The sequence below is a fragment of the Protopterus annectens genome, chromosome 7.part0 (assembly GCF_019279795.1).
Source record: "Protopterus annectens isolate FY-2018-M chromosome 7.part0, PAN1.0, whole genome shotgun sequence".
Lineage (NCBI taxonomy): Eukaryota > Metazoa > Chordata > Ceratodontiformes > Protopteridae > Protopterus > Protopterus annectens.
This window is the reverse complement of record NC_056739.1, coordinates 259,511,228-259,530,369: the sequence shown is the minus strand read 5'-3', so window position 1 is coordinate 259,530,369 and position 19,142 is coordinate 259,511,228.

Genomic DNA, 19,142 nt, shown 5'->3' with positions numbered 1-19,142 from the left:
CATTTCTCTTTGATTTTTGTTTTTTGGCACTGATTCCATATTTGCTGCATGATTTGACAACCTTCCTTCTACCCCCATTCCTAATCCTGTAAAACACGAAGGACTACTTAGTTTCTGGACCCATTATTTGCTTTTCAGAAAGCATAGCTATACCTTGGTCTTAAGACAAAAAACTAGATCTGAGGTACTTAGGGGAACTGGTGTATTCTGGGAGGGGGGATTCTTAAGGTTCTCAAAGCTGGAGCACTAATACTGCTGAGTGAGATTCGACAAGTGACTTGAAGACTCATATTGTATCTGATGGACATGAAAGAAATGATCTTTTATTATGGTAAGTACAAAACGTTCATTTTATAAATATTCCACATTTTCTCTATTTTACTTAAGAATATTATGACACCTTGTAACAGCTTAAATTCTTGAATGTAAACATTGTCTTAATTATGTCATCCTTCATATTTTGACATTTATGTACATTACTAATGTCAGAAACTCAAGAAAGTTGCCTACATTACTTACATATATGCATACATACCAAAATATGAGTTTTCAATTTTCATAGCATTATAACCAGTTGCAGTACCTCTATGAAGAGCATACATCTGTCACTACATATTAGTTACCAATAGACAAGTGATTCTTCAAGAATATGTGATTATAATTAAACCTGGGTTTAATAACCATTTTGGAATTTTTTTTTGACTTGTCTTCTTAACAAGAAGGATGTTTCAAGTGCAGTGTTATACAAGGCAGAAAGACAGTTCAAGTATTTCAAGTAAGGCTAATTCATACACTTAAGTATTTGCTCTTTATAAACTATATTCTACTGTCCATACACCAAAGATATTTATAACACAACTACATCCTTACATATTCTAGCTATTAGAGACAACATCTGACATATCACTAAAGAGGGTAACAATGATATCAGTGGCCATTGTAACAATGCATTTTCAATGAAACTACCTAACCTGTCATAGTATACCAATGAGGTCATGAGGATGACCTCAATAAGTAAGGAGGTGGTGTGATGAAGACCCCTGTTCATGGAGCATAGAGTGTGCTCAATCTTGTAGTAGTATTGTTTTCAGCTCATTTTACATGCTGTCCCATTAAATCCTGCAACAGATTTTTCTCTTTTTATTATAGAGAGGATAACAGTGTCAAAGTCTGCCTACCTACACTTCTTTTCCTCATATGGTACTTTTATGCAGTTCATAGTTTTATCTTGTATACAATTGATAGACAGTTTGTATAACAACTGTTAGAATAAAACATTCTGTACTTTCCCATAAACGATTAACAAAACAGGGGAATATCTAGAACTTAATACGTACTAAACATTTTTGTACTGCATGGAGCAGGATGATTCTGCTCCAATATTTGGAAAAAGACAAATCAATTAAGCGTTAGAGCAGCATGAGACATGATCTTAACAAATGTTAAGCACCTCCTGCTTAGGTTTTTAAGTCCGGGTCTAGCACTACACTGTAAAATTTGCCAGCACTGACCAGCAAATGACAGTGGTAGAATAAAATATTTGATTCTACCTGCTGTCCATACTGATAATGATTCCCTTCTCTTACAAACTTACAAAGTAAATAAAATAACCGGATATATGTTTGCCTGCATTTTCTCTAAAAGACAAGATCTCTGAAACTCAAATACAAGTCACTATTCAATCCTCTGTGATTTGTCTGAAAACCATGGACTTTACGTGGAACAGTCCAAACAAGTGAAGCAAACATCTGAACATTCTGTGAAAATCTGGGCAGTTTAGAGTCATGGCAAGGTGATTGTTAATGTAAGGGACTATGTGTTACATTGCCTTTCTGACAGCACTTTAAGGCATTGATAGATGGCAAAACATTTGCTGTTTTTTTCCTCTAAATCTCCTTGCACTTAAAAGACTTATGAGCAGTTTTTGATCATAACCATCAGTTATATGTTGTTGACATGGATACCAGTATTCACCTTTTGAGCATCTCTCTTGAGGTGAATTTCTTGGCATCTATCAAACACAAAATAAATCAGTTATGTTTGGAGACCAGATCATAATCTTTTGTGTTGATATTAACTTCTTTTTTATCTTCTTACATTTTATAAATAACAATATACATTCCTTCCATGCTTCCCCTTTCTTCCCAGATTGCAGTCTCATATCTCTTGAGTTTTTGTCAACCAGAAATCCTATTATTGAGTCTCCTGTGGCATGGTGTTTAGATGGCTACCTTTATGAGGTAAACCTGTTACTCATAAGGGTCTAATTCCCTGTTAAATATGCTATGGGAAATCATTTGGCAATCTTCACATTGCATGGGTATTTGAATATTTCTGTGATGGCTTTATTGCCATTCAACTTGGTTTGAAATATAAAATATTATTATCATCTTTCAGAATGTGCTATATTTACAATCTACTCATGTGTTACAAAAAGCATCTATGCACTGGCTACTGCTTGGACATTCCATCCTTTTGGAAAAAAAAATAAAACATTATTCCAAGGTCTGTCCTTCCCTAATGTGTAGTGCCTATTGATCTTGCCTGTTCATCCTCCAGTCTCAGACACGACTGCTGAAAATGGAATTTAAACTGCTGTGTCAGCAGGTAGCCTGAATACAGCATTCTTTTAAATGATTTTCATTTCATTGCAGTTCACAGTTCCAAATGTAATACACTCTTCATGATATCTAAAATTCCATCAATACTGTTAAGACATAAGATTTTGAAACCTACAATACAATAAAGATGCTTCTCCCACTGCAGATATTATGCACAGAAAATACTTACTCCATATGAAGAAGTTAAACATCTCAAAAATATGATATTTCAGTGTTCACAGCATTACAGTCAATTATAGAACCTCTACAAAGAATAAAGTAAAAGCATTACATATGAAGTGTTCACAGACAAGTCAAAGAAAGCAATTCTCCAAGAATATTTAATTATAATTAAGCTTGGTTTTAATAACCATTTTGGAAATTTCTTTGATTTGCTTTTGTAATAGGAGAGATGATTCAAGTGTTGAGTTATACAAGACAGATCAAGTATTTCAGTGTGGTTAGCTCATACTCTTTAGTATTTATACTTTCTGATGTATTTTCTGTTCTATTTACACCAAAGACAATTATAATGCAAGTAAAACTGTAATAAAAATATAAAGAACCTTGTTTTGCAGAAGATGTAGCAGTGTTTCACAGGTTTTCAGTGCTACTGGCTTGACAGTAATTCATAGAAATGAAGCTCTTACCATAACATCGTTTGTTTGAATTCTATTGTAATGAAAACCGTGCTTATGACTTTTCTTTTTATGAATAATGGTGGATATATTTGCAATGCAAATAAATAATCTGTGATGAAAGGATAAACTCATGCAATGTATGCAATGTATTACATCTTAAACAATAAGGCCCTTACTGAATTCCTGACAAAACAAAGGAGGACATTGGCAAAGCTTAGTGCAGAAATGTATGGATGTTATCTATTCGTAAGAGCACACAGGAATCTTCCAACACATTTGCGTGAAGGATCATATCCTGGGACCAAATCCTGAAAATAAAAATGAAAAAAAAGTATACTGTCTTGAAAAATGTTGAGCGTGAGCCTGAAAACACATTTTTTTAGGATACCATTTAAATAACAGTGTATAACCAAGATGCATGCTCCTCTGCACCCCAGTGTCCTTCTACTCAACAATGCTCAATCCATGGTCATTCTTCCTAAGAAATTAGTGCAGTATGTCTTGTTACATTTCTATGTTCCTAGCAATTAATAGATATAGACTTCCAGTTCTTCACATGTTTCTGCTACATTTTAAAGGCTTTTACTATTTTTGTATGGAATTTGGTAAACTGAGCAATGCATTTTCAGGTACAGCATAATGGTCCAGTTATATTTTAAGGTTGGTTTTGGGATTCCTGGTTTCTTACAAGTTTCTAGGGAAGGTGTGGGGGTGGGCGACTAATCAAGAAGGAAACCTCCAAACACTGGATCCATCTCAGTTTGGATTCATCAGGGGTAGGTCACACTTACTTAAGCTTGTGGACTTTTTTGAAAAGGTCACCAGTGCAATGAAAGAAGGTAAAATGGTGCACACCAAAGACCTCAACCTGGATAAAGCTTTTGAAATATTCCCCCAGTTAGGCATAGAAGGAAAGCTAAATAAACTGGAATAAACCCCTATGTCACCCACTGGCTTTCCAACTGGCTCAAAAATAGGATGTAGAATACCAAAATAGAAGAATGTATGTCCACAGAGAGATCTGTCACAAGTGGAGTCCCCCAGGGTTCAGTGCTCCTATTTAGCATCTACAGCTCTGAAGTAAAAGCCAATATCACATGACAGTGGCTGGTGACTGCAAGCTAGGATCAGTCATTGAATACCAAAATGACCTAGTCTAGTTTGTCCCAAATAAATAACAGGTGCCAAAATCATGGACTGAATCTATATGCCAAAAATACCTTATTATATCCTTTGGGAAGTAATCTACCTAAGGAAATACCACATTGACAATATAGCCCCAAGAGTTGACCCAGTTGTTCTGGATTTGAGAACTTTTTGGATATGTGCCCATTGTCATAAGAATGTCCTTCTATATTATGCTGCTAACAAACAAAGGGATTGTGTCTAGATCAAGGGATGTTATCATCCCTTCTTTACTCTGCCTTAATTATGCCAATTGCAAGGATATTAGATACTGTTATCTGTGCTAGAATGACTGTCTGAAGTTTTGGAAATAATTGTAAATAATTGAAAAATAAGAGGTACTGTAGAATAAATCAACACACAGCTGAATAATCCAAAAAGTTTGTTTGAATGGTTACAGATATTCTGGAACATTTTGTTTTCATTTTTTAAGTTTAAAATTTTACAACTACAGTGCTATCATTTTGAAGCATGTTTGCATCTATGTATAATACCTAGAGGCCTTAGGGTCTTGAAATGTCCAGATATTGTGAACACTTTCCAGTGTTATTGGCCAAGTGGCAACAATTGAACCTGGAAACGAGTTTAAATTATTTGAAATGCTTGATTGAGTTTTTCAGACCGGAGGAAGACAGATTAGCAGAGACTTTTAGAAGGCAACAGAATACTTTATATGATTTGTTTCAGTAGAAATTGTTGACAATGCTCTCACTGATATGACTGATACTATCTCAGTTTATGAAAGGAAACTTGCCATACAGAAGAGGAAGAAGTTGGAGAAAGATTCTATGGATTTTAAGAACAGAGATGTTTTTTCATGGCCTAGAAATCTTTATCAGGTAATATAAGAAAAGAAACATCTGTTGCTGAGCAGCCCAGTCATGGTATGAATGATCCATCCTTTTTGCCAAGTCAGATGGCACTTTCACAACCTTGCGTACCTGATGAGGCGACTTCAACACATCCTTCAATGATCCAATCTAGTCCAGTTGCACAACCTCATGTGAGGAAGAAGACAAACTTTTTTATTGCTGGCTCCATTACAGAACAAGTTTTTCCTACTCTTCTACTTTTATCAGTTGCAAAAGAGGGAGAAGCATTGATCAATCAAGGAGCAGAGGACGTCCCAAGTAGAAACAAGTGCCCGACACCTAAAATCCCTGCATGCTCAAGAAAATGTAGCAACCATTACCAGCTCCTAGTCTGGAACATTTCAAAGAGATGTCTTTCTGAGACTGAACTTTTCTTAATCAATATAAAGTTATTTCTTAGAAAATGTAATGCTAAAGTTATGTTTTTCCACCATTGAAATAGCATTCATTTAGTTTAAAAAAAAAGTTTATTTACATTTGTGATACATCCTTTATTAGAAACATTTGGTAAGTGCTGTGAGAATGATTTGTTTGAGACTTTGACTACAGACATTTCATAATCAAACCTCTAAGGAGAGAGGTGCTTCATCCTGTCTACAGCGGGATAGCACTATTGTTGTTAAACTTGACAATAAGGGCACACCAATAGTGATTATGAACACTGATTATTATTATGGTGCCATAACTGCAATGCTCAATGATACTGCCACCCAAGTTCAGGCTGATATACAAACCATTAATTGAATGAAAAATAGATTATTTATTGTGATCAATGATTATTTATTTATCAGGTAAATTATTTTAGATCTATTCAATTATTTGAATATTATTTAGCCTTTAATTCCCATTTTGCAAGGACTTTTGAAAATTCATATAGATCCAAACCAATGACCTTTTTGCTCTATTATTTCTGGTAGGGGTTAGAGAACAGAGCCGATTTCCATCTATGTTGAGAAGCACCTCTGGCCTGTGTTGATTCTAAACACTTTTTACAAGATTTGTTTGTTTTTATTAATCAGTGCTCCAATGCTGATACAGTTCTTTTAGTAACTTGGATGTGAAATCACTATTTACGGTAATTCCCAATTCCATTGTATAGATTTTGTGTGCAAATTTCTGGGCAACCACAGTGAATATGATAAGAACTTAATTGATTTACTCTGTCTATTCATTGATATTATACTTGAAAATAACATTGTTGCATTTCAGGATAAGTATTATTTGCAGATAGGTGGAGTAGCTATGGACACTTCTTGTGCCAATAGCTACGCCAACATGGTTTTAACCTATTGGGAGGAAACTATGTTTTTTACTAATCAAGAGTTTTTATCCTGTATAGGGTTCTATGGACATTTTGTCAATGCTATTTTATTGTTTGAAAGGGTCCAGCTGAGACCATGCATAAGTTTGTGGAATATTTACATAACACAACTGCATTTTTGGAGTTTTCTTTATATTAGTCAGCTTCATCCATTTAATTTTTGAATGTACGTGTTATCAGACTCCCAGATGATAATTTTAATACAGAATTGTTTAGGAAGGAGTGTGATAGGAAGCATGCATCTGAGTTATATATTTAACAATGTTGTGAAAGGTCAAGCTATGTGTATTTCAAGCCTGAATGGTACTGATGATGGCTTTAATCAGGATTTAGAAGCTTGGAGTGACAATTTTGTAGAGAGCGTTTATAAGAAAGATGAAGTTAATAAGACATTCTTACAAGTTTTACCATTAAGAGAAACCAGGGTCAGACCTTATTTTTCCAACAGTCATCTCATCAGTTTTGAGGGAGGTATTACCAGCAAGGGTAGGAAATCTATTAATATACCCATTCATTATTCTAGCAATGCTAATCAGATCATGAGTATTTTTCATAAACATTGGTCCATCTTGACTGATGAAAAGATCAAAAACACAGTAGGAGATGCACCTCATTTGTGTTTTAAAAATAAAAATGTCTTTTAGATGTAGTTTGTGCTTTCCTATCAATAGAGTACAGAAGTGGATAATCACAATATAGGCACCCACAAATGTTTAAAATGCAGCTTTTGTGGTTATATCGTTGTTAGCAATTGTTTCATCCATCCAGCTACATGACAGAGATTTACGTTTAAAGTGCCTGCTAATTATGAGCTGGATCATACAGGAGTTTTAAAGAGCAGATTAGGGAGCATATACACAATATCAAAATTCATAACACTGTTAATGCCCTAACATGACGTTTATGAGAATGTTCGTCTGGGCAATATTAAACATATTACAGAAATATCTTAACTTTGATTATTAGATTAAGAGCTGATAGGGTAGCTGCATTAAATTGTAATGTGTCCATCAAACCTGCTTTAAAAGCAAATAATTTACTGAGGTGAATGAGTGCTATGTGTCAGTCAAGCAGTTAGTTGAGTTGTCTATGTTCTTGGAGGATACCCTATCATATGGTTTGTATACATACTATATAAGTTTTATTTTTGAGTATATTGAGGTGTTTTCATCACTAGTATATGTCTATTGTTAAAAAGCAGTATGGTTGATTTGATAAATTAGCTAAGTGGCATGCCAGCAGAATGTATCATTGCTATCCAGCCCTGTTTTCCATCTGTTGTTAAGATCAGTGAACTTGATACGGGATAGGGCAGCATAGTGACATACTGCAGTTTAATAAGCTTTTGATTGGGCAGTATGCTGTTTTTCAGTGAACTGGGAAAGTACATTTTGATAGGCTTTTATAGTATGTCATGCCCTTTGATAGGTTGGATTTATTGATTTTGGTATTAATTGTTTTTATTAGGTCAGATACGTTAAATTAATTTAATGAGTTTCTGTGAAGAAAACTTCAAATGAATATGATATATTTTATTTATTATAGCTCTGTGGTTGATATCTCTATATGTCATTAAGGTTTAAAAGCTTTAGATTGATTAATAGTCATTCTCCATTATTAAAGGTCTATGTCTGCTGTGTTTGTGGACATATTAAGTAGAGAACATCGAATTATAACTGTCCCTAGAATGACAGTGAGAGTTTTTTGCAATAATTTTGTTTTTGTCTTTTGCATTTTGTATAGCGTGTATACATGCTCCTGTGATTTATCTTAACATCTAAGTGACCTTTTTGTGTTTACTGTGGTAAATGTTTGAATATAAGCTATATATCTAGATAATTTTTAACAAGATGTATAGGGATGATATTCTAGAGTGGTTATTGAGTTATGCAATAGGGTTGCATTATGGAATATTACTAAACATGTCTATCTCTAATTGGATAGTTAGATGTCTCCTAACCAATAGGGAGATTAGATTCTGATAGGTTGTCTTGATTTGCTTGTTTCTTTTTGATAGTCTGTATTGGGCATCATTGGTTTTATTCTATTATACTCATTCCAGTTTTAACATGAAACATTTGTTATTTATAAATATCTCTATTTATTAGAATACGTTTACTGAATATGTGTTAGCTTTAGATTTGAAAAAGATAATGTTCACTGTCATGTAAAAAATGATTGTAAAGTGTCCATGACATTATGCTTCTAGAATATTTATAATCACCTTGAAGTATACTGTTAACTAAGGTTATCTCTGATTGGATAGTTAGACATCTCCTAGCAAATAGGGAGACAGCATTTTGACAGGTTGGTTTGATTTGTCCAACTTATTTTATAGGTTATATTAGTCCTTATTGCCTTTTTCTCCACACTTATTCCTGTTTTATTAAGAAAATATTTTAAAAGGTTCAAAATGCATAATTTATAAATATTTATATTTTAATTATCAGGGCACTGTTATCCAACATGCTTAATTTGTCAGGTCTGTTGATGACTATGCTTACTACTGCATGAAAACACTTTATAGTGGTTTCTAAAGTGGCCAAGACATTATGTCTCCAGAATATCAGTAATTTTTCTGAAGTATACTGCTATCATTTTGTTAATGTTAAATACATTGCACAGCTTTGTTGTCATGTTCATTGTTTTTAATCTGTTATTTTTGGTGCTTCACACAGAGAAGTGCTTCCTTTGTATAGACGATCACTAGTTGGGCTGTATTACAGCTTGACATGATGTAGATACTGGATTGGATTAACATGCTACACTTTGATGAATTTAAATAACATTTTCAGATTGGTTGCAAGAATGTATCAATAGAAGCTGATAGGCTGTGATGTATTCTTTGGGGATTGGGTGACCTTTATGATCAAATATTATTCTGATTGGTTAATTATGATGTTTAGCTTGTCTGTGATAGGTTGTGTTTGTGTTAAATACTGTGATATGCTGTCTTTCATTAATGGTCTGATGAAGTGGTCAGTTTGATTGTGAAAGCGCTAACCTCCTTTTAATAAACAAATCTTTTTGGATTATTCAGCTGTGTGTCAGTTTATCCTACCTCTGCTTTTTCAGTGATACTTCTTTGGAGGATCCTTGGCACTGGTTTGTTTCCTCAGTTGTAAATAATTCTAAATTACCGTATGTTGCATATGCCACCATGAGTAGCCATAATTTTGTAAAGAAGTTTAGTTAGTTTTGATTATCACTCTGATTAATGCAAGATGTTTTAATGGCAAGCAGTGTTCTTCTGGCTGACCAAATGTACATGTTTTTTTAAAGAGAATTCTGAATGTATGTTAAGCCAGAGTCAGCTGACCTAGATGTCATGTCGTGTGCCAGAGCTGGGACAACAGAATCTTTACTGCAGCTGTTTGTTTACTTTACAAAGTATAATATGAGAGAGTAGAATTCTCATAGCAGCTTCCTATTACTTTAAAAAAATCTGCTGTAAAAGCAGGTTCTGAGTCAGTTGTTTGGTAGTTGTTTTTCAGAGCTGTTCAGCAGTAGTAGTCCAGTTATTTCCAGAATTGTTGTTCCAGTCGTTGAGGACAGACAACAGCCTGGAGTGTGGACATAAGTCCTCATCATGCCTTGCAGAACTAAGAGTATAATCTTGCCTTGCTGAGTTATTTAGATTAGATAGGGATAGCTAATCTTCAGATAGTCAGGAAAGTACAGCTAGTAAGTTAGAGGTTTTCTAAAATCAATTTCAGATCTAGCCTACAGAATTATATTGATATTTCCTGTGGGTGAAACTCTGTTGTTTATTGAAATCAGTTATTCGGTATTTACATGTTTTAAATAATTTTATTTGTTATTAAATATTTTACTACTTCTCATTGTGATTGGTTATTTGGTGAATATTTTTAATAACTTGAGATTTTTTATGCTTATTGTGATAACACCAGAGCCAATTTGAAAAGCTTTACTGCTTGGGATGCATGCTACCATTTGTATCAATATCTATTTTAATCAATATAATTGAACACCTCTTTTGAAGGGTATTGTTGTATCTGACTGGTGGCAGCTATTACCTTGTAATTTGGGGAAAGGAACATGGCAGGTAAGTCTGTGTCAGTATTTCCCAAGAGGGTTTGTATGTGTGAATATCAGACATTTAAGACTGAGTGTGTTAGATACTTAGAACTCAGATACAATAATCTACAGTGTTTGAGGTGGAGATTCATTTGGGGACCTGGAGAGAAGCATATAGTTAAGTCCCAGGTTTGGAGCCTGTTCCTGTTTTACTCTTAGGGAAAATTGTGTAATTCTATCCTTGCTTTTAGTGCCACTCCCTTGTCTGAGACAGTGGTGAGGATCGAGACTACTTAGTTATTGCCCGGGGGTAAAGAGGTCTTGTCACACCAATTACTGAGTATAATACCTTCCTTGGTATGTATCGCTCCTCACATATGCAACACAATGCCCACAGAGGTACCTTACTAAAGGGACACCTGGCTAAACAACATGTCCTACATGGACTGACTCAAAGCCCTGCCACTATACTCTGTATCCTAAAGACTGCTAAGAGGTGACCCGTGTCTGGCATACAAGGCATCCTTTGACCCAATACAGATGGACCTGCTGCACATCAGCAAGTTGAACAGCATCAGAAATACTCAGTCTAGGGATCTGACCCTCTTCTGCAACATCAACAGAATGGTTTGGAAGGACAGATATATCTCACACAGGATACTGCTACTCTAAAACAGCCACCCCATTCATGTAAAACATAGCTCATCTGTGTCCATATTCAAACTTAACTTGTATCACTAATGGACATAGGTAGCTCTTAAATGCTTTATCCCAATATTGGGTCCCTTTAAATTATCTATGGTATGATCTCAGTTAGTCTAATAAGGTAATTTATAATTATCAACCATGGGATTGGATGGGAAAGGCCAATCTAACACCAAATGGGATTGGTTAATTCAAACACCAAAAGGAAAATTGGCTAGGCTTAAGGTGGCCCACAAAGCAGTAAGCAGTTGTTAGAGTATATACCACGCACATGGTGCTGCAGTGCTCAGGACTGAATGTGTGCAGTACTGGCACTTCAATGCTGGTATGCACTGCACAGCAGTCTGCATTGGTTTACTGTTCCTCCTAACACTTTGGACCTGGAGCATTTTACCCACATTAATTGCTCTACTACCTTCATCATTCCCTTCTGATCAATAAACTATGCAAGCTCACTGTTGGATTAAATACTATATACTGGTTTTAAAGTTATCTGTAAAACAGAACTTTCTAGGTATACAACTGCAATATCCTTTCTGATATATACAGTATTGAAGTACCCCAGCGATCACTTCTTGGTCCCTTACGGTTCTTATTATTTATAAATGACTTACAGTATGACCTACCCACATCAATCTGATTGTGTATGTGAATTATCTCTTAGATTTATAGGCAAACAAAACCATTTCTGGGTTTCAGCACACCTTACATAGCAAATTCATTAATCTCTGTAATTGACTAACTAATCCCCAAATATATAACATTATGCTATTTTTTATCCCTCAAAACCTGGCCAGTGTCCCTTGTATAATTGTAAGGAATAACTCAAATAATCTTATCTAATATTATACAGCAAAAATGCATAGGAGTCCTGCTTGACCCTGGCTTAAACTTCTCAAAACATACAGACAATACAGGCAAACACTTTCACAACTGGAACAGTGCAACACAATTACATTTCCTATCTATTATCCTCACAAGGCAGTCTATATAGTTACAAATGCATGCAATCCCCATATTTAATATACCCTGTCTTTGTTAAAGATATCTCTATAGTAACAACACATCAAAACTACATGAGTTTGAAAACAAAATATGCCCCTTTATCCTTCTATCTGACAAGTATACCCACCACATCCTACTAGCTGAGCTATTATGCTACTCAGCACTCATTTGTTCAAAATTATTACTCTGGCTCAATGCCCCCAATAAAATCAATCTTACAAATAAAAAAAAAATCATATTTACTGAGAGGAAGTCAGGATGTTGGTACTGCTTTCATGAGACCATGTTTTGGTATTACCACAGGAGAAAGGACCTTCACTAAACTCGGGCCAGTAACCTAAAATCAGATACCCAGAGAAATATGTTCTCTAATAACACAGAAGAAACTGCCTGTAACTGCATTCATAACACTGGGTAAGTTGCAGTAGGCTTGCAGACTTACTGAAGCTGGAATATACATATACAAGTACTATTTATCGAATAGGTATCACTGCTAGGAGAACTCCACACTGATAACTACTGTAAATATTTTACATATTTCCACATTGGTTGCTAGCCCTTTTTGTTAGAGAATTTACTTTTGATACGTATTTTTGTTGTCGTATAAATCATTAATTTTTTAACTATCCTGAAAGATTAGTCTAATTCTCCTTATTCTCAATATCCTACTGGTTGGTCCAAGGTGAGCTGTATTTAGCGTTTTAAGCCATGAAAGACTACACCGTATTTGACCTCCAATTTCTTCACAAAACAAGTGGCTGTACAAACACTCACACTAGAGGCTTAAATCTTCAGCAAACCATTAGCAAGACTAATGGGAAGGATAGGTTCTTGACACAGCATATTCCCAGTGGATGGAAAAGGTTGCCGCTACAGATCAAGCAATGTACTACTTTGGCTACCTTTAAGACTAGTCTTGATGACTAGATGCTTAGGCACAAACTTACACTATGTTTACCTTGTAAGGCCCTGAGGTATTCTACCACCTAATGATATACCTGTTCTCTGCCACTTCTCAAAAAAGGAACTCCAACTAGGCTACTCTCTTGTTTCTGCATAGCCATTTCAACACCTAATCCTATAAACTACATAGCCCTAACTCTTACCCAGTTCCCAGCCCTGGTCTCTTATTCTAAATCTCCACTACATGTCCTTAAAGTCCCCACTTGTGCTGTAAACCCAAAATCCCAATCCTCCTCCCTAAATCTAAATTCCTCAAACTCCTTTCTTACCACCTAAGTCTAAAACTCCCTTCCTGCTCCCTAACCCTAAAATCCCCTCCATTCCTTAATTCTAAACCTCCCTCCTGCTCCATAATCCTAAATCCACCCCCACTTACTAATCCTAAACTGCTCTCCCCGTCCCTCACTGCAGCTGCTTGCCCAAACTCATAGTTCATGTTGAACATGAGCATCAGCTTAGCCAAGCTATAAGGTGCTTGAGTCCCTCACTATGAGACAGTGTTTTTTGAATATTCAGGACTCAAGTACTTGTAGTCAGACCAAAACCCTACTTGAGTTGAGAAGTAAGGAATATTAAGAGGTTGACAAAGGTGGCAAGAACTATTAAGTTTGTCTACTTAAAAGTATATTAGACTAGGCATCTTACCGGCCTCATGATTGCTTATCTAATATTACTCCACTGTTCCTATTATGTATTTTCACTTTTGCTATTAATTTATGTTTTATTTTATTATGCAATTTGCTCTTTTGTAGCCTGGGTTGTATCAGAAAAAGGTTACTTGATGAGTCTACTTATCCGATTACCAACTTTCAAATAAATAAAATAAATAAAAAAGTATGGGTGTCTCTAGTAAAATCTAGCTATCAGTACATACAAGTCTTTGTAAACTAACAACAGTTGCTAAAAAACTGCTTGGTTATTCTCCAGAGTGGGTCCCCTAAAGACATACTTACCAACAAAGACAATTGTTTTATGTTTATGGTACTGCACCATGCTGTGTTAGTGCTTTAAATTCAAACAGTTAAATACACTGATCTCCCATCTGTAGATTGATGGATTTAGAGAGGTTATAAAACATTGAAACCCTTGATAAGGATTGTTACTGATGCCGAATGTAAAAATCTGGGACCAATTGTTATTCTTTTTACTGTTTAGAATCCTAAAGGTGCCTTAAGCTTAATATTTATTTACCTCATTTGAAATGTTGCACAGTTGACATGTGAGAGAACTACTTGGAAATGTCAAGGGAGCTTGGGAAGAAGAAGAAAGTACACAATTCAAAAATGTAATAAAATGCGATGTTATTCTGCAGAATAGATTAAATCACAACAATAAGGGTGCCATGCAAAGATTTTAGGAAATTCAAAATCAAGTTTATGATAAGAATGCCTAACTTAGAAAATGTAAAAAAAATGAGATGAGCTGGTAGTGTCAGTGCCCTTCCCTGGAAACAAATGCAGTGGCCATTTGTGGTGATAGAAAGAACAAATGCAGGAAACTATAAGGTTAGACAGGTAGGAGAGAAAATTATAGGACATTTCTTAGGCTAACAGGTTCATTGTTGTATTCTAGGCTAATGACCACAAGGTTTTTGTAAGCCTAGCTATGCATCCCAACTCTCTGACAAGTTCTGGTACCCTTAATAAGTGTAAGCAGGGGCTTAAGAGATGAACTATTTCTAGGCTGTCTGTGTCCATTAGAGACGTAGGTGTCAAGCCAGGGATGAATTTTCAGATCCCTATCCTATTGTCCAAGTTACACTTGAATTGGTTTACGGAGGAACTCTACTTCACATGTATGATGAGCCTGTTCCAGAGAAGGGGTAGTCCTTGGGATATATACCTGTATCTTCAGAAGGTTGCATTTATATCATGAGTAAGGTCTTCAGAATTGGTAATTCTGGTACTATTTGTTTTACAGATATGCAGGAGGTCCACCAGGGTGGGTTCTGACAATTCCTTGTATGCCTGGCAAAGGTCTTTCTTCAGCAGCTTGTAGGAGACAGAATACAGGGATAGGGCTTTGAAGTGGTATGCATAGGACATGTTACTTATGGTCTTTATTCTTTTAGTAAGGAACATCTTTGGATGTTTCAATTTTTGGATGTTCCTAGTTAGGTATATCAAAAAGGGGGCATTGTGCTCAATGACAGATCTGATGAATACTGAATAAAGTGGAACAATGACCTACCTTTGTCTATAACTAGTTTATAACTTGCATAGCAGCATGATTTCCTCACTAAAGTAGACATGTTATGGTCAAAGGCTAGATTACTGTCTTAGTGTGTCCCCATGTCCCTGACTACTGGCTCAGCCCTTAGGGATGTATTGTCAATATGATAGTTATTTCTATCACATTAATATACTGAAGCCATTGAAGGAAACAGAATTCTACAGAAGTTACAAGCTGAAATTCATATAGGAAAGACCAACAGACAAGAGAATCTTTCCCTAAAGTACAGGTAGAAGAATCCTTGCCAAAACCACAACAGCAGGAAGTGAGAGGATCCTGATCTCTTGGAGAACCAAATGGATAATCCATAACATACAGACAACACCAGCAACACCTGGATTGAATATTAGACTAAGACATTAGAGAGTGCAAAAATGACAGAAATAGTAAAAGAAGAAGTTCAAAAGCATTGTGAAAGAAGACATAATAGAAGGACTGAGTGTTCATTCATAAGCCTGTGTATTCATTTATTGGTCACCGTATGCTGCACTTTCAGGCAGTGTTACAGGAGTCTGACACCTCTGTACTGCCCAAAGTTCTGAAAGACCCATTTGTTCTTGCAGACCGATACTAGAATGCTTATTTTCCAGTTATCTGGGATGCACCTTTCTCTCCACACTGTTATGAGTACCCTTAAAAGCTATTTATCCACTTACTCACCCATCTTTATCAGTCTGCTGTGACCTCATCTGAACCTGCTCCTTTCCCTTCATTTTCCTTACTGCTGTTCTTATTTCTTCAAGGGTGGGCCCTTCATCCTCTGTCAGGCTGTGTATAGAAGTACAGATTTTTGCAGGTTTTATTAATTCAGAAGCTGCTGGAAGTACGTCTTCCATTTGCCTTTGATGTCATGCACACTGGTGAGCAAGTTGTTGCTGGCATCACTTATGAATGGTGTCTGATAAATATCTTTATTATCTTTCTGTCTTTGACCTCTGACGATAGAATTTATTGGTGCCATCTGCTGAGCCATTTTCCGAAAGCTAGGAGGGTGTCTCTGATGCCTTGTTCTTTGGTATTGTGAATGCTGCCTTCACCTCATTGTGAACCAACTAATATTCCTTCTTAGCTGCAATCGCTGCAATTGCTGACTCTACTCTAGTGCCCCCTGAGTTGCATATTGACCACACTTGTATGTGATCTTGTGACTGTATCTTGCAGAATCATGTGTTGGCTACCTCCGCTCCTTCCAAATTCCTGATACTCCACCAATGTGGACTCAGTCAGTCCTGATATCTTGTTCTATCTGTCATGATATCAGCATTCAGGTCCCCCAACATAAACACCAACTCATGTTGTCCTGTTTTACCTACTAGGGCCTGTAACTGCTACCTGAATGTACTCTTTTCTTCTGTATTACAACTCTGTTGTAGGGCATACACTGAAACTATGTTTACAGTGGAGACTGACTTTCATTCTGTCACTAATTCTGATGATATCCTTCACTGTCTTCAGAAGAATCTCCCTCATCACACAATTCCCAATCCATTTCTAGTCTGTCCATCTCTCAATTGAAGATTCTAAATCTCCAGCTAAGTGGTCTTGTTGCGCTGTCCTTTCACCTAGTTTCCTGGATATAAAGGATGTCTAGTCTCCTATCCATCATGCCAGCAAGCTCATTGGTTTTATGTCCAGCTTTCCCTCCACAGAGCAATCTTGGGTAACTAAGGCTGGGCAACTGGACACTAGCTGGCCAATAGTTTACTGACCCATAGATGCTGGGATTATTATGATCCCTTACCCAGTTACACTCACACAAAACCAATTAAGACCCTCCTTACACTACCTCATTTTCTCCCAACTCTCGCACTTTATCAATAAAACCCTTCCACCCCCCACACTAAATAACTTTCTTCCACTACCATCTTAACTCCCATTACTATTTAGAGGTTCATAGGTTCATAGGTAGGTACTAGGCTATTGGCCCTAGGACCTATACAAGCCTAGCCAAAAATGTACCCTGGCTTTCGCCACCCAAGAAAATTATTTTCCTGTGCCTCTGTCAAGCAGAACCACAGAAGTGATCCCCGGGGTGAATTTCCTATTACCCATCCAATCATCAAGATTTTTCTTGAAGAGTGCTAATGAGGAGCTCTGTTTGACATAGATAGGTAGTCTGTTTCAGAGTATGGGAAGTCTCTGGGACAGGAATCTATCCCTCCAGCATGTTCTGTTTATTGTGGTGACAAGGTTTAGGTCCCTAGAGTGTGTAGCTCAGAGGGATTGGGATTTCTTTAAGTGGGGCATGTCCAACAGCTCTGGGTTTGACATAGCTTTGTATGTTAGGCAGAGATCGCCTCTGAGTAGGCGATATGCGATGGGGTAAAGCTGGAGTTTTTTGAGACGGTCTGCATAAGGCATCTGTTTGAGGCCAGTAATCCTCTTTGTGAGGTATTTCTGCGGCCTTTCCAGTTGTTGTAGATGTCTTGTGAGGTACATACCAAAAGGGGCGTTGTACTCTATAAGGGGTCTAATGAGTGATGAGTAGAGGGGAACAATGACCTCTTTTTTTCTGGATGAGAAACCTTTTGTGATGAGATGTGCCATGTAGAAGGATTTCCTGACCACTGTGACGATGTGATTATCAAAGGAGAGACTACTGTCCACCTGTGTCCCAAGGTCTCTTATCACACTTTCATTGTTAAGTAGACTACCGCCTATGTGGTAGTTCATGGGTACAGAATTTTTACCAAAGGGGATGACAATGCACTTTTTGGCACTGAGCTTGAGACCATGTCTTTGACACCAGGCATCTGTCTCAGTGAGGCCCTTATGTAGGATGTCCACATAGTTAGGAGTTTCAATTATGGCTCCTAGTTTGCAGTCATCTGTGAACTTAGTTAGCCAAAGACCTTCTGTGTTAGCCTGTACTTCAGAGAAGTAGATACCAAACAGGAGAGGTCCCAGGACTGAACCCTGTGGTACTCCACATATCACTGGTCTGAAGTCTGATTTGGAGTCTGCTACTTTCACAGTGTGGGTTCTTTCAGTAAGCCAGTTGGCAACCCATCTTGTGACATAGGGATTTATACCTAGTTTAGTGAGTTTATCTATAATTCCAGAGTGGGGGATGGTGTTGAACGCTTTGGCGAGATCTAGATAGGCTGTGTGAACCACCTTACCCTCATCTATGGCTTTGCTGACTACTTCAAAGAAGTCTATCAGGTTTAGGAGACATGATCTGCCTTTTACAAACCCAAACTGTGTGGGGTCCAGGGTTTGGAGATCTCCAATGTCTTTGTTTATGAGTTCCATGATGATACGTTCCATGGCCTTGCAGACGAGGCTGGTCAGGCTAATGGGGCGGTAGTTCCCGGGGTCTGTTGTGCCCCCCCCCCCTTTGTGGAGTGGGATAACTGTCACGGTGCGCCATTCAATGGCACAAAGCCTGAGGTGAGGCTATGATTGAACATGGTACTTAGGTGGGGTGACAGTTCATTCTGTAGTTCATGTAGAAGGGAGCCTGGGATGTTGTCAGGTCCCATGGATGCTGTGTTCTTGGCTTTGGAGAGTGAAGTTTTTACCTGTGCAGCCGTGATTACTGGAACTTTGCATTCTTCCGGTATAAAGATGGGCCCTT